The sequence below is a fragment of the Oncorhynchus mykiss genome, chromosome 22 (genome assembly GCF_013265735.2).
Source record: "Oncorhynchus mykiss isolate Arlee chromosome 22, USDA_OmykA_1.1, whole genome shotgun sequence".
Taxonomy (NCBI): domain Eukaryota; kingdom Metazoa; phylum Chordata; class Actinopteri; order Salmoniformes; family Salmonidae; genus Oncorhynchus; species Oncorhynchus mykiss.
This window is the reverse complement of record NC_048586.1, coordinates 24,753,920-24,766,887: the sequence shown is the minus strand read 5'-3', so window position 1 is coordinate 24,766,887 and position 12,968 is coordinate 24,753,920. Positions and strand designations below refer to the sequence as shown.

The window sequence follows — 12,968 nt, the reverse complement described above, 5'->3', positions numbered from 1 at the left end:
GTCTGTCTTCACTTGTAGCCTGTGAGAAAGACCCGATCACGTGATGGAGAGCCATGTGAGTGAGAGGTGCCCAGGGCATAATGACCAACGGCCGCAAAAGGAATGGACAAATGGCATGGATTTTTTTTTAGGATGCATTACTGCCACAAAGGGGATGCCACTGTGAAATTTGAGGGATTATCAAGTACTTGTCAAATTGTGAATCAGAGACTAATAAACTGTGTACAGTCTGCGCAAAAAAACTAAGCAGAGCTCATGCCTTTTTCAAATCATCATTAGAGTCGCATCATGCATCCTTAAAATGTATTAAATACCAAAACAAAAACCCAATGTTTGTAGAACAACTAAAGTTACATTAATAACTCTAAATGAAGCATATAGGAACACCTATTTCTTTAAACTGCTCAAATCAGAATATCCGCATGTGTGCTCTCCCTCATCGTTTTGAGAAAATAATAATATTTTTTCAGCTTTGTTCAATTGTATTCTTCATACTATAAAATAATGCCACGGAATTCTAAGCAGATCTTGTCTGCTAAATGACCTAGTGTAGCTCACAGCCATGTGGCATATCCAGATCAGGACCTAACATAAGGACAACTCAGTATGCTATTCTTTGCTTCTGAAATAGACTACATTTTCTTCGTATCATGCTGCTTTAGACCTGTCTAAAATAAATACTGGATTTATTGTGAAGGTGTGGGCTGTAATACATGGATTTATTAGGCTTTTTAAAATGTAGATGTTCCAAAGGTCTGCATTAGTGGCTTGCAGCCTGTGTGTGGAAGCCAGCAGATGCTAAATGTTTGTGTTAATTTACAGTAAATTACCTTGAGACCAGCAGTTATTTGCTGACAAAATTCCGTGGCCGCCACAGCCCTAAAGCATTCGATGGTTCTCTCCTCATAGAAATATCAAAATGCCACAGTTTTCTCCTCTGAGACTGTATCATCATACTTTGTACGCCACCCTGGATTGTCAGAAGAATTGGGTGACATTTCAACTATTATCTTCATTATACCCTCAGCCAGATATATGTGACAGGAATTACATCAATGGTTTGGGCCAACTGGCCTGATTATACTGACAATGATGGTAGTGATGATGTTGAGTCATACGCCATGTATCATTAGTAATATCAGTATGACATTGGTCATTTCTGGTTGTTATAGAGTCAATATTATCTGTTTATCTGTTTCCTCTGTATGCAAAATATATACATCTTTTTCTCATTATAATGTTTCTCAGAGTCATTATTTTTCACTTTCACAGACTGTCTGGAGAAGGAGAGATGTGCGGCATACGTGTCTGCCAGGCAAATTGTAAACTCGGTTTCAGTGTCTGACAGAGGGGAGACATACCCTTAGGGAGAGGAGGGGTGAGAGTTAGGATATTACAGGTAGAGAAGAAGACAAAGACATAATTGTCTGTGTGGCAGACGGCCACAGAGAGAGAAAGAGAGAGAGAGAGAAACACAGAAGCAAAGAGATCAGTGTCAGAATTCTAGTTACAGAATGTGCTGTATTGTTGTTTTATGTGTTGATTGTAGAAGCCATTGTAACAAACCCCGGCACACTAAGTCCTCCTCAGGGATCAGAAAAAGGGACATACGGGTTGTATAACTGTTCTCTTCCCTGGTTCTAGCATTGTATCATAGTGTTTTGGATTTGTGTTGTAACCTTGATATATCTGCAGTGATTTTGTCCCTTTCCAGTTCCAGCTAATGGTGCCCCGCTCCCCTCGCCCTTCTCAATAAACACACACACACACACACACACATGCCACACACTCCCTCTGTCTGTGAGGGCACCAGGGAGAGAGAGACACAAAGCACCCTGGCTAGTCACTTCTTAACTGGGCATCCTGCCCCTGGAGTCTGGGCCCTGTGTCTCCCGCTCCCCTCCCCATCAGACCATTCGCATTGCACCCAGCTACTACTACTGAGAGAGAGATTTACCATTTGAGATAAACAGAGCAATGGCGGTTAGTAAGCAGTGTGCGAGAGGGAGAGCTAGAGAGAGAGTGGTGGAGACAAAGCTCAAACAAATAAGGAGAGCTAAATCTCTTTGATGGCTTTACAAACACCAACCGGCTGTGCAAACGCCAATGGAGGAGGAAGAGGGGGATTGGTCCTCCTAATGGGCGAATGTGTCAAGCAAGATGCTCCCCCTCCCTCTCCCCAAAAATACATTTGTGTAGCGCCATGGCAACGGCTGGTGTGTTGGCGGAAGCCGATTTTCAAAGAGAAATGAGTGACAGGGTGGAAATCAGGAAATGAAACCTGCTGTGTACACAAACACATACATTGAAATCAGTTTTACCTCATTTCTAATAGCATGTTACCTGTGCAACTAGAGGGGAAAAAAGCTCTAAATCACCTTTACCCCACACACAGAGACGCTTACAAAAGCTTTCCCTCGCCCTCCATTTGGCAAATCTGACCATAACTCTATCTTCCTGATTCCTGCTGACAAGCAAAACTCAAACAGGAAGTATCAGTGTCACGCTCAAGTCGGAAGTGGTCAGATGAAGATGATGCTAAGCTACAGGGCTGTTTTGCTAGCACAGACTGGAATATGTTCCAGGATTCATCCGATGGTATTCAGTCAATGGCTTCATTAGTAAGTCCATTGACTACATTGTCCTCACAGTGACCGTACGTACATATCCCAACCAGAAACCGTGGATTACAGGCAATATCCGCACTGAGCTAAAGGCTAGAGCTGCCGCTTTCAAAGAGTGGGACACTAAACCGGACATTTATAACAAATCCTGCTACGCCCTCCGACGAACCATCAAAAAGACAAAGTGTCAATACAGGACTAAGATCGAATCCTACTACACCGGCTCTGATGTTCATCGGATGTGGCAAACTATCACAGATTACAAAGGGAAATCCAGCCACAAGCTGTCTAGTGACACTAGCCTACCATACCAGCTAAATGCCTTCTATGCTTTGAAAGGCTGTTTATCATCATCCCAAACACCCTGGACCCAATCCAATTCAAATACCACCCTAACAGATCCACAGATGATGCAATCTCTATTGCACTGCCCTTTCCCACTTGGAAAGAAATAACACCTACGTGAGAATGCTGTTCATTGACTACAGCTCAATATCATTGTGCCCTCCAAGCTCACCACAAAGCTCACGGCCCTGAACTCTTTCCTATGCAAGTGGATCCTGGACTTACCGACTGGCCGTCCCCAGGTAGTGAAGGTACCACCTCCAGCCTGATCCTCTCCCTCAACAAAACAAAGGAGCTGATTGTGGATTTCAGGAGGAACCAGCTTGGACATGCCCCCCACCGTGGAGATATTTATAATTGCTACAGTTGTAAATATGTATTATTCATCCACTCCCACATTCATCCACTCCCATATTATTTATCCACATGGTCTTTCCAATTCCATCTCCCTCTCTACCCTCCCTCTCTACCACCATTTCCAGGTTTCCCACCTACATCTCCCCCTCTGATTTCCCCCCTTCCCCTATTGGTCATGTCTGGCTGATGATAGGGGCTAAAGGTGATTCCTGAATCTGGATCATACTCCAGCACGCTCTCTCTTTCTGCATCATGCTATCACACACACACACACACTCCACCATGCATCATGCATGGCATACAAGTGCACACACATACATCTACACACCTACAGGACACACACGCCTCCCTACAACACCACACACACTCGCTCTGCACTACACTTGTATTTAGGCAGCTTTACTTTGATCCGAAGCAAATCACCATAATCAGGTTGATCCAAAGAGCCTCTAGCAGAACTGGCAGAGTGGAGTGTGGATTTTTAATGCAAGTGGGGCTTTGACTTGTTACCAACCAGACCGGTTAGAACTAGTCTGATTGCAAGTCCAAATACTGTGGTACTGTCCGGCAACTCTTACCATCATCATTATAGTGCCATTAACATTGCCTCTTCTGTTGTGATTTAATTTGATAGTATGGATACTAATTGATACTCGCCACAGCATGTGACTGATATGGATGTTTGTTTATTTAGGAGCTATTTGTAACATTACCATTTCATAGAGTTGTTTTTTTCTCCAGACTAACTGCATGATGGGATCTGTTCAAATAAGGTGATCTATAATTCATATGGCGCTAGCTGCATTTGCCTGGAATCCAACTGTGGAGCCGGAGAAACAAGACAAGCTGTGTGTGTCTGTGACTATGTGTGTGTGTGACAGAAAAATGGAACCAGATTTGATAAATAATGCTTTATACTCTGGCCTTCCTTCAAGGCCCTCAGCTTTCTTTGTGGAATGAACATCTCCACATCTTCTCCCCCATCCCTCTCTTCTCTATCTGCTCCTCCTTCTTCTACTCTTCTGCTCTCTTCCCAACTCACACCTTCTCTTCCCCCCCTTCTAGCTGTATCCCCCTTCTCTTCCTCTCCCCCCTCTCTTTCCCTCTCTCCCCTCTACATCCCCTGGTTTCTGTAGTCCTGTTTTAAGGGTCTACGCTAGAGAACTGGCAGATATACAGTAAACACATAAAAGCTAGTGGTCTGTGTAAAGTTTAGACATTGAAAGAGGTCCCCCCTGAGGGGAACCGGGGTTGTATTTTTCATGGTAGAGTCGAATGTAGGGCAGTGTCTGACCAGCTCAAACTGAACATTCTGAGAGAGACAGCTGGAGATAGTTCACAAACCTTGTGTTTGGTACTTAGATTGAATTGATGTTGCTATGTTTAGTTTTACTCACACACGTTTTAAACTGGTGTATATCCCCCCCCCCCCCCCCTCTCTCTGCAGGTCAGCCAGCAGTCTTTGTCATGTTGATGAAGACCAGGGAGGGCAGAACCAACAGAGAGAGGAGGGGAAACAGACAAGGCCCCTGAAAGGAGGGAGTAAGAAAAGGAGGGGAGAGAGCACAAGGGGGGAGAGCGTGAGGGGAGGATGGCATGACGAAGGTTCCTTTGGCTCATTACCTCTGTTGCACAGACCTTTTGTTCTCCTATGTTGTGCTTTTCATCATTAGTTCAGTCCCTAACTGCCTCAGTTCCTGTGTCTATTGCTGTGTGTGTGCTTATGTGTGTTATTTTGTATGAAGATTTTCTGTGAGAGTGTTAGAGGCAGATCAGAGACGCAATATTAATGACAACCCCTGAGCCTCCAGCCGTACTTAAGCATACACACACACACATGCTCACACACTCACACACACACAAACACAGAATGTCGGGGAGTTCTGTGTCACTCACTCTCACCAGCTGCTTGTGGGCTTTAGATTTATACTCCTGTTTTTCAGTCTCTCACACACAGACACTCTCTCTAGCTCTCTCTATATCCTTCAATTAAATTCAAAGAGGCTTTATTGGCATGGGAAACATATGTTTGCATTGCCAAAGCAAGTGAAATAAACAATAAACAAAACTGAGAAGAAACCAATTGAACAACATCAACAAAAAACTATCAGAAATTAACAGTAAACATTGCACTCAAAGGTTTCAAAAAGATAAAGACGTTTCAAGTTTTATGTTATTAGCTACAGTTGAAGTCGGAAGTTTACATACACTTAGGTTGGAGTCATTAAAACTTGTTTTTCAACCACTCCACAGATTTCTTGTTAATTAACAAACCATAGTTTTGGCAAGTCGGTTAGGACATCTACTTTGTGCATGACAACATCCAAAATGACAATATCCAACAATTGTTTACAGACAGATTATTTCACTTATAATTCACTGTATCACAATTTCAGTGGGTCAGAAATGTACTTACACTAAGTTGTCTGTGCCTTTAAACAGCTTGGAAAAATCCAGAAAATTATGCCATGGCTGTTGAAGCTTCTGATAGGCTAATTGACATAATTTGAGTCAATTGGAGGTGTACCTGTGGATGTATTTCAAGGCCTACCTTAAAACTCAGTGCCTCTGTGCTTGAAATCATGTGAAAATCAAAAGAAATCAGCCAAGATTTCAGAAAAAAATATTGTAGACCACAAGTCTGGCTCATCCTTGGGAGCAATTTCCTAACGCCTGAAGGTACCACGTTAATCTGTAGAAGCAATAGTATGCAAGTATAAACACCATGGGAACACGCAGCCATCATACCACTCAGGAAGGAGATGCGTTCTGTCTCCTAGAGATGAACCTACTATGGTGAGAAAAGTGCAAATCAATCCCAGAACAACAGCAAAGGACCTTGTGAAGATGCTGGAGGTAACAGGTACAAAAGTATCTATACCCACAGTAAAATAAGTCCTATGTTGATATAACCTGAAAGGCCCCTCAGCAAGGAAGAAGCCACTGTTCCAGAACTGCCATAAAAAGCCAGACTATGGTTTGCAACTGCACATGGGGACAAGGATCATACTTTTTGGAGAAATGTCCTCTGGTCTGATGAAACAAAAATTGAACTGTTTGACCATAATGACCATTGTTATGCTTGGAGGAGAAAGGGAGAGGCTTGCTAGCCGAAGAACACCATCCAAACCGTGAAGCACGGGGGTGGCAGCATCATGTTGTGCGGGTGCTTTGCTGCAGGAGGGACTGGTGCACACAAAATAGATTGCATCATAAGGAGAGAAAATGATGTGGATATATTGAAGCAATATTTCAAGCCATCAGTCAGGAAGTTAAAGCTTGGTCGCCAATGGGTCTTCCAAATGGACAATGACCCCAAGCATACTTTCATAGTTGTGGCAGATTGGCTTAAGGACAACAAATTCAAGGTATTGGAGTGGCCATCACAAAGCCCCGGACGCCAATCCTATAGTAAATGTGTGGGCAGAACTGAAAAAGCGTGTGCGAGAAAGGAGGCCTACAAACCTGATTCATTTACACCAGCTCTGTCAGGAGTAATGGGCCAAATTTCACCCAACTTATTGTGGGAAGCTTGTGGAAGGCTACCCGAAACATTTGACCCAAGTTAAACAATTTAAAGGCAATGCTACCAAATACTAATTGAGTGTATGTAAACTTCTGACCCACTGTCAGGGCTGGGAATGTGATGAAAGAAATAAAAGCTGAAATAAATCATTCTCTCTACTATTATTTTAACATTTCACATTATGAAAATAAAGTGGTGATCCTAACTGACCTAAGACAGGGCATTTTTACTAGGATTAAATGTCAGGAATTGTAAAAAACTGAGTTTAAATGTATTTGGCTAAGGTGTATATAAACTTCCGACTTCAACTGTATGTACTGTGTTTCAGCAATATGCAAATAGTTCTAGTATGTTAGCGGGGAAAGATGAATAAACAGTTAAGTATTGGTGGTATTTACAATGTTTTTTTGTGCTCCTTTGGGTGCCCTTTTCTCATCGCAACGGGCCATAAATCTTGCTGCTGTGATCGCAGATTGTGATATTTCACCTAACAAATATGGGAGTTTATCAATGTCAGATTTGTTTTCAAATTATTTGTGGGTCTGTGGGAAATATGTATCTCTAATGTGGTCATATATTTGGCAGAAAATTAGGAAGTGCAGCTCAGTTTCCACCTCATTTTGTGGACAGTGGGCACGTATCCTGTCTTCTCTTGAGAGCCAGGTCTTCCTATAGTGACTTCTTTCAAGAGTGTACACAGTCAAGGATGTTCTTATTTTAGGGTCAGTCACAGTGTTAAGGTATTCTGCCACTGTGTACTCTCTGTTTAGGACCAGATAGAATTCCAATTTGCTCCTTTGATTCTTTCCAGTGTGTCAAATAGTTCTCTTTTTGCTTTCTCATAATTTGGTGGTCTAATTGTGTTGTTGGCCTGGGGCTCTTGGGGTCTGTTTGTGTTTGTGAACAGAGCCCCAGAACCAGCTGGTTGAGGGGACTCTTCTCTAGGTTCATCTCCCTGTGGGCGAGGGCTTTGTGGTGGAATGTCTGGGCATCGCTTCCTTTTAGGTGGTTGTAGAATTGAACAGCTCTTTTCTTGATTTTGATAACTAGCGGGTATATACCTAATTCTGCTCTGCATGCATTGTTTGGAATTTATTGTTGTACACAAAGCATATTTTAGCCTCAATTCCATTTTGTGAATTCTTGGTTGGTGAAAGGACCCCAGGCAATGGGTTCTATAACTGATTCAAGTATTTTTTGCCTTCTTGCCGTGTCTCTTAGATTGTTCACAGCCTTTTGTAAATGAACTGTAGTGTTGATGTTTAGGCCAAGATAGGTATAATTATTTGTGTGCTCTAGGGCAACAGTGTCTAGATAAAATTTGTATTTGTTGTTCTGGCAACTTGACCTTCCTTGGGACACCATTATTTTATTTCTTACTGAGATGCACTGTCAGGGCTCAAATCTGACAGAATCTGTGCAACAGATCTAAGTGCTGCTTGGTTGGGGACAGAAGCACCAGATCATCAGCAAACAGTAGACATTTTATTTTCTGGCGCAGTAGGGTGAGGCTGCGTGCTGCAGACTGTTATAGGGCCCTCGCCAATTCATTGATGTAAATGTTGAAGAGGGTGAGGCTCAAGCTGCATCCCTGTCTCACCCCACGGCCCTGAGGATAGAAATATTGTGTTTATTGCAAATTTGAGCTGCACACTTGTTGTTTGTGTAAATTGATTTTATAATGTTTTTCCTCCAACACCAACAACATTTGTATAGCAGACACTCATGCCAAATGGAGTCAAAAGCTTTTTGAAGTAAACAAAGCATGAAAAGACATTTGTTTTTGTTTTGGTTCATTTGTTTGTCGATGAGGGTGTATATGTGGTCTTTCGTATGGTATTTTGCTATTGCAATTTGATATTTGTTCAATTTGACATTGTTTTCACTGAGGAAATGTTGCCATCTAGTGTTGATGATACTGAAGAGGATTTTCCAAAGATTGCTGTTGACACAGATTCCACAGTAATTATTGGGGTCAAATTTGTTTCCACATGTGTAGATTTGGGTGATCAGACCTTGGTTCCAAATATTGGGTCCTAGAGATCCTAGAACTAAGGTATAATGTTGAAGAGTTTTAGAATAGCCCATTTGAATTTGTGGTCTGTATATTTTATCATTTCGTTTAATATGACCAACACCACAGGCCTTTTTGGGATGAAGGGTTTGTATTTTCTTCCGTAGCTCATCCAATGTAATTGGATAATCTAATGGGTTCTGGTAGTCTTTAATAAGTGACTTTATTTTTTATTTTTTTAACCTTTATTTTACAAGGCAAGTCAGTTAAGAACAAATTCTTATTCACACTGACGACCTATCCCGGCCAAACCCTAACAAGGACGATGCTGGGCAAATTGTTCGGCGCCCTATTGGGTTCTGTAGTGACGCCTCTAGCACTGAGATGCAGTATCTTTGACCGCTGTGCCACTCGGGAGCCTGAATTTAGTAAATTATCATGTACAGTGGGGCAAAAAAGTATTTAGTTAGTCACCAACTGTGCAAGTTCTCCCACTAAAAAAGATGAGAGAGGCCTGTAATTTTCATAATAGGTACACTTCAACTATGACAGACAAAATGAGAAAAGAAAATCCAGAAAATCACATTGTAGGATTTTTAATGGATTTATTTGCAAATTATGGTGGAAAATAAGTATTTGGTCAATAACAAAAGTTTCTCAATACTTTGTTATATACCTTTTGTTGGCAATGACAGAGGTCAAATGTTTTCTGTAAGTTTTCACAAGGTTTTCACACACTGTTGCTGGTATTTTGGCCCATTCCTCCATGCAGATCTCCTCTAGAGCAGTGATGTTTTGGGGCTGTTGCTGGGCAACACCGACTTTCAACTCGATCCAAAGATTTTCTATGGGGTTGAGAACTGGAGACTGGCTAGGCCACTCCAGGACCTTGAAATGTTTCTTACGAAGCCACTCCATTGTTGCCCGGGCAGTATGTTTGGGATCATTGTCATGCTGAAAGACCCAGCCACGTTTCATCTTCAATGCCCTTGCTGATGGAAGGAGGTTTTCACTCAAAATCTCACGATACATGGCCCCATTCATTCTTTCTTTTACATGGATCAGTCGTCCTGGTCCCTTTGCAGAAAAACAGCCCCAAAGCATGATGTTTCCACCCCCATGCTTCACAGTAGGTAGGGTGTTCTTTGGATGCAACTCAGCATTCTTTGTCCTCCAAACACGACGAGTTGAGTTTTTACCAAAAAGTTATATTTTGGTTTCATCTGACCATATGACATTCTCCCAATCTTCTTCTGCATCATCCAAATGCTCTCTAGCAAACTTCAGATGGGCCTGGACATGTACTGGCTTAAGCAGGGGGACATGTCTGGCACTGCAGGATTTGAGTCCCTGGTGGCGTAGTGTGTTACTGATGGTAGGCTTTGTTACTTTGGTCCCAGCTCTCTGTAGGTCATTCACTAGGAACCCCCGTGTGGTTCTGGGATTTTTGCTCACCGTTCTTGTGATCATTTTGACCCCACGGGGTGAGATCTTGTGTGGAGCCCCAGATCGAGGGCCTCTTAAAGAAGAAGTTACAGTTCTGTGGGAGCCAGAAATCTTGCTTGTTTGTAGGTGACCAAATACTTATTTTCCACCATAATTTGCAAATAAATTCATTAAAAATCCTACAATGTGATTTTCTGGATTTTTTTTCTCTCATCTTTTTAAGTAGGAGACCTTGCACAATTGGTGGCTGACTAAATACTTTTTTGCCCCACTGTATATGTTTTTGTTCTTGGTTCTTTGTTATATGGCCATTTTGAACAGGTATCTTTTTGTGTTGTTATTTGGTGTGTTCCAATTTTCCCAGAAGTGATTAGATTCTATGGATTCTTCAATCACATTGAGCTGTTTTTTGACATGTGGTTCCATATTTTTTCCATTCTTTTTCTTACTGTATTCCGGTATTGATTTAATGTTTCCACATAGTAAAAGCTCAGGTTTTCTGGGTGTCTGTGTTTTGGTTGGGAAGGTTGCTCGATTTCGGTCTAAGGTTTTTGCGTTCTTCATCAAACCATTTCTCAGATTTTCTGCATGAATTTATATTTGACATGATATGCCTCTCTCTCTCTCTTTGGTACACCCTTCTGGTGCTCTCTCCTGATGCCTATTCCCCAATCTTCCACACTCACCCACATGCTTACGGCTTCGCTCTCTCTCTCGCTCTGTCTCTATCTCTCTCTCTGCTGAGCGAGGGACTCTGATGGGTTAGTAGTGGTGGTTCTTAGCCTATGGGAGTAGATGCAGAGAGAGCTGTTACAGAGGGAGTTGCACTCTCTCTCTCGCTCATTCACTCACTCTCTCATGCACTTTCTCGCTCTTGCTCTTTAGCTCTATCGCTCTCTCACCGTGTTCATCTCTTTGGAGAAGCTACCAACTAGTTCCTGGATTGTAATTCCCACCTGGAGAGAAGCATCGAGCAGCGCACGGATCTGTCACTATGAGGTATGTCAGCGTTCACCGCTCAAGATTGTGTGTGTGTGTCAGTGTGTGTAAGAATGTAGGTTCACTTCATTCGTTAACTTCATGAAGTGTACTAGATGGTCCCTTCATCAGCTGTCTGAGCAGCTAACCGATCGCTGCAGCTGTACATAGCTCATCTGTAAATAGCCCACCCAATCTACCTACCTCATCCCCATATTGTTTTTATTTACATTTCTGCTCTTTTGCACATCAGTATTTCTACTTGCACATCACCATCTGCTCATCTTTCACTCCAGTGTTAATTTGCTAAATTGTAATTACTTCACTACTATGGCCTATTTATTGCCTTACCTCCTCATGCCATTTGCACACACTGTATATAGACTTTCTTTTTTCTATTGTGTTATTGACTGTACACTTGTTTATTCCATGTGCAACTCTGTGTTGTTGTTTGTGTCGCACTGCTTTGCTTTATCTTGGCCAGGTCGCAGTTGTAAATGAGAACTTGTTCTCAACTGGTCTACCTGTTTAAATAAAGGTGAAATAAAATAAAAAATAAAAATCATGCCTGAATGTAGTGAACATAATTGTTAAGAGTTTACGGAATATGATTTTGTAGAAGTAGGAAATCTATTTGTTAATCGTTGTTCTGCATATCTCTATGAAAATCATCTAGTATTTCCAGAATGTTGAGACCGTTTTTGTTATTTTCTTTTCAAAGGGAGGGTTTTTCTCTCTTGTTTCAAACGTTTTGTTGTTGCTGTGTGCTGTTGTTTGCTCTGAGACCATGCCCGCGGCACCACAGAAAGGGAAACCAGCTTTATTGGCACACACACACACCCCTCTGGCGGTACAACATTTGGGAATCATCCCATTTTCAGAGGTCCTTGGGCTGCTCCCACCCAGATGCTGAGATAGATAGTGTGTGTGTGTGTGTACCCATCTGGATGCAGTGCCTTGTTCTGCGCACTGAGTGAAGAAGCTTACATGCATAGAAGTTGGTCGAATTAACCCGAAACTCTACTGAAGTGTGACTTTGTCCTGGTGTTTCTTGGCTATTTACACAGTTTTGTTCACACGTTAGGTTATTTTTCAATGTTTGAGTTGGAAGTAACTGCTAGCGAAGAGTCTGAAATTCTTGTCTCTCATCCAGACACCACTCTGGCAGTGTTGCCAACTATTCCAGTGAGAATCGCTGTTGGCTCCTTGATTTGTCACTAGAAGTCACTAGACAACGTTTTGCGTTGCCACGATGATGTCATAGCACTAATTTGCTTGCTACAGCACAACTGCGGTCCCCAAAGTAGCGTTTTGGCCTCCTCCCCAGCCGTACACCATCTCCCCTTGTCATTCTCTGCCTGTTTGTGCACCTTTGCTGTGACTTCCATTGCAGGGACAGCTTCTCCCACTCTAGTTTGCGGCAGAATTGAGTGGGAAAAGTCCCTGAATGCTTTCATAGACAGTCTTGGTGTCAAAACTCCCCAAAGGCAGCCTGAAAAGTTGCTGAATTTGTCACTAGCCTCTTTTACCAATAAAAGTTGCTGGATGGGTCTGAAAACTCACTAAATATAGAGACACATATTTTTCCCCTCTTTATGTTTTTGGCGGTGATGTCATTTTGGTATTGAGTTTTGTAATACTCAACCTGGTATCAGTATTGAAGTCCAAATTCTGGTAT

The 12,968-nt window shown here is 42.2% G+C and overlaps 1 protein-coding gene across 1 annotated transcript in view; it reads left to right on the top strand.

Moving 5' to 3' along the window:
- Positions 1-11,037: 11,037 nt before the first annotated feature.
- LOC110502073 (unconventional myosin-XVI) overlaps positions 11,038-12,968 on the top strand; it is a 236,277-nt gene continuing 234,346 nt past the window's right edge. Inside the window, exon 1 of the mRNA XM_036958970.1 lies at positions 11,038-11,311. The gene's annotated coding sequence lies outside the window, so the exon portion shown is untranslated. The remainder of the gene's footprint in view (positions 11,312-12,968) is intronic.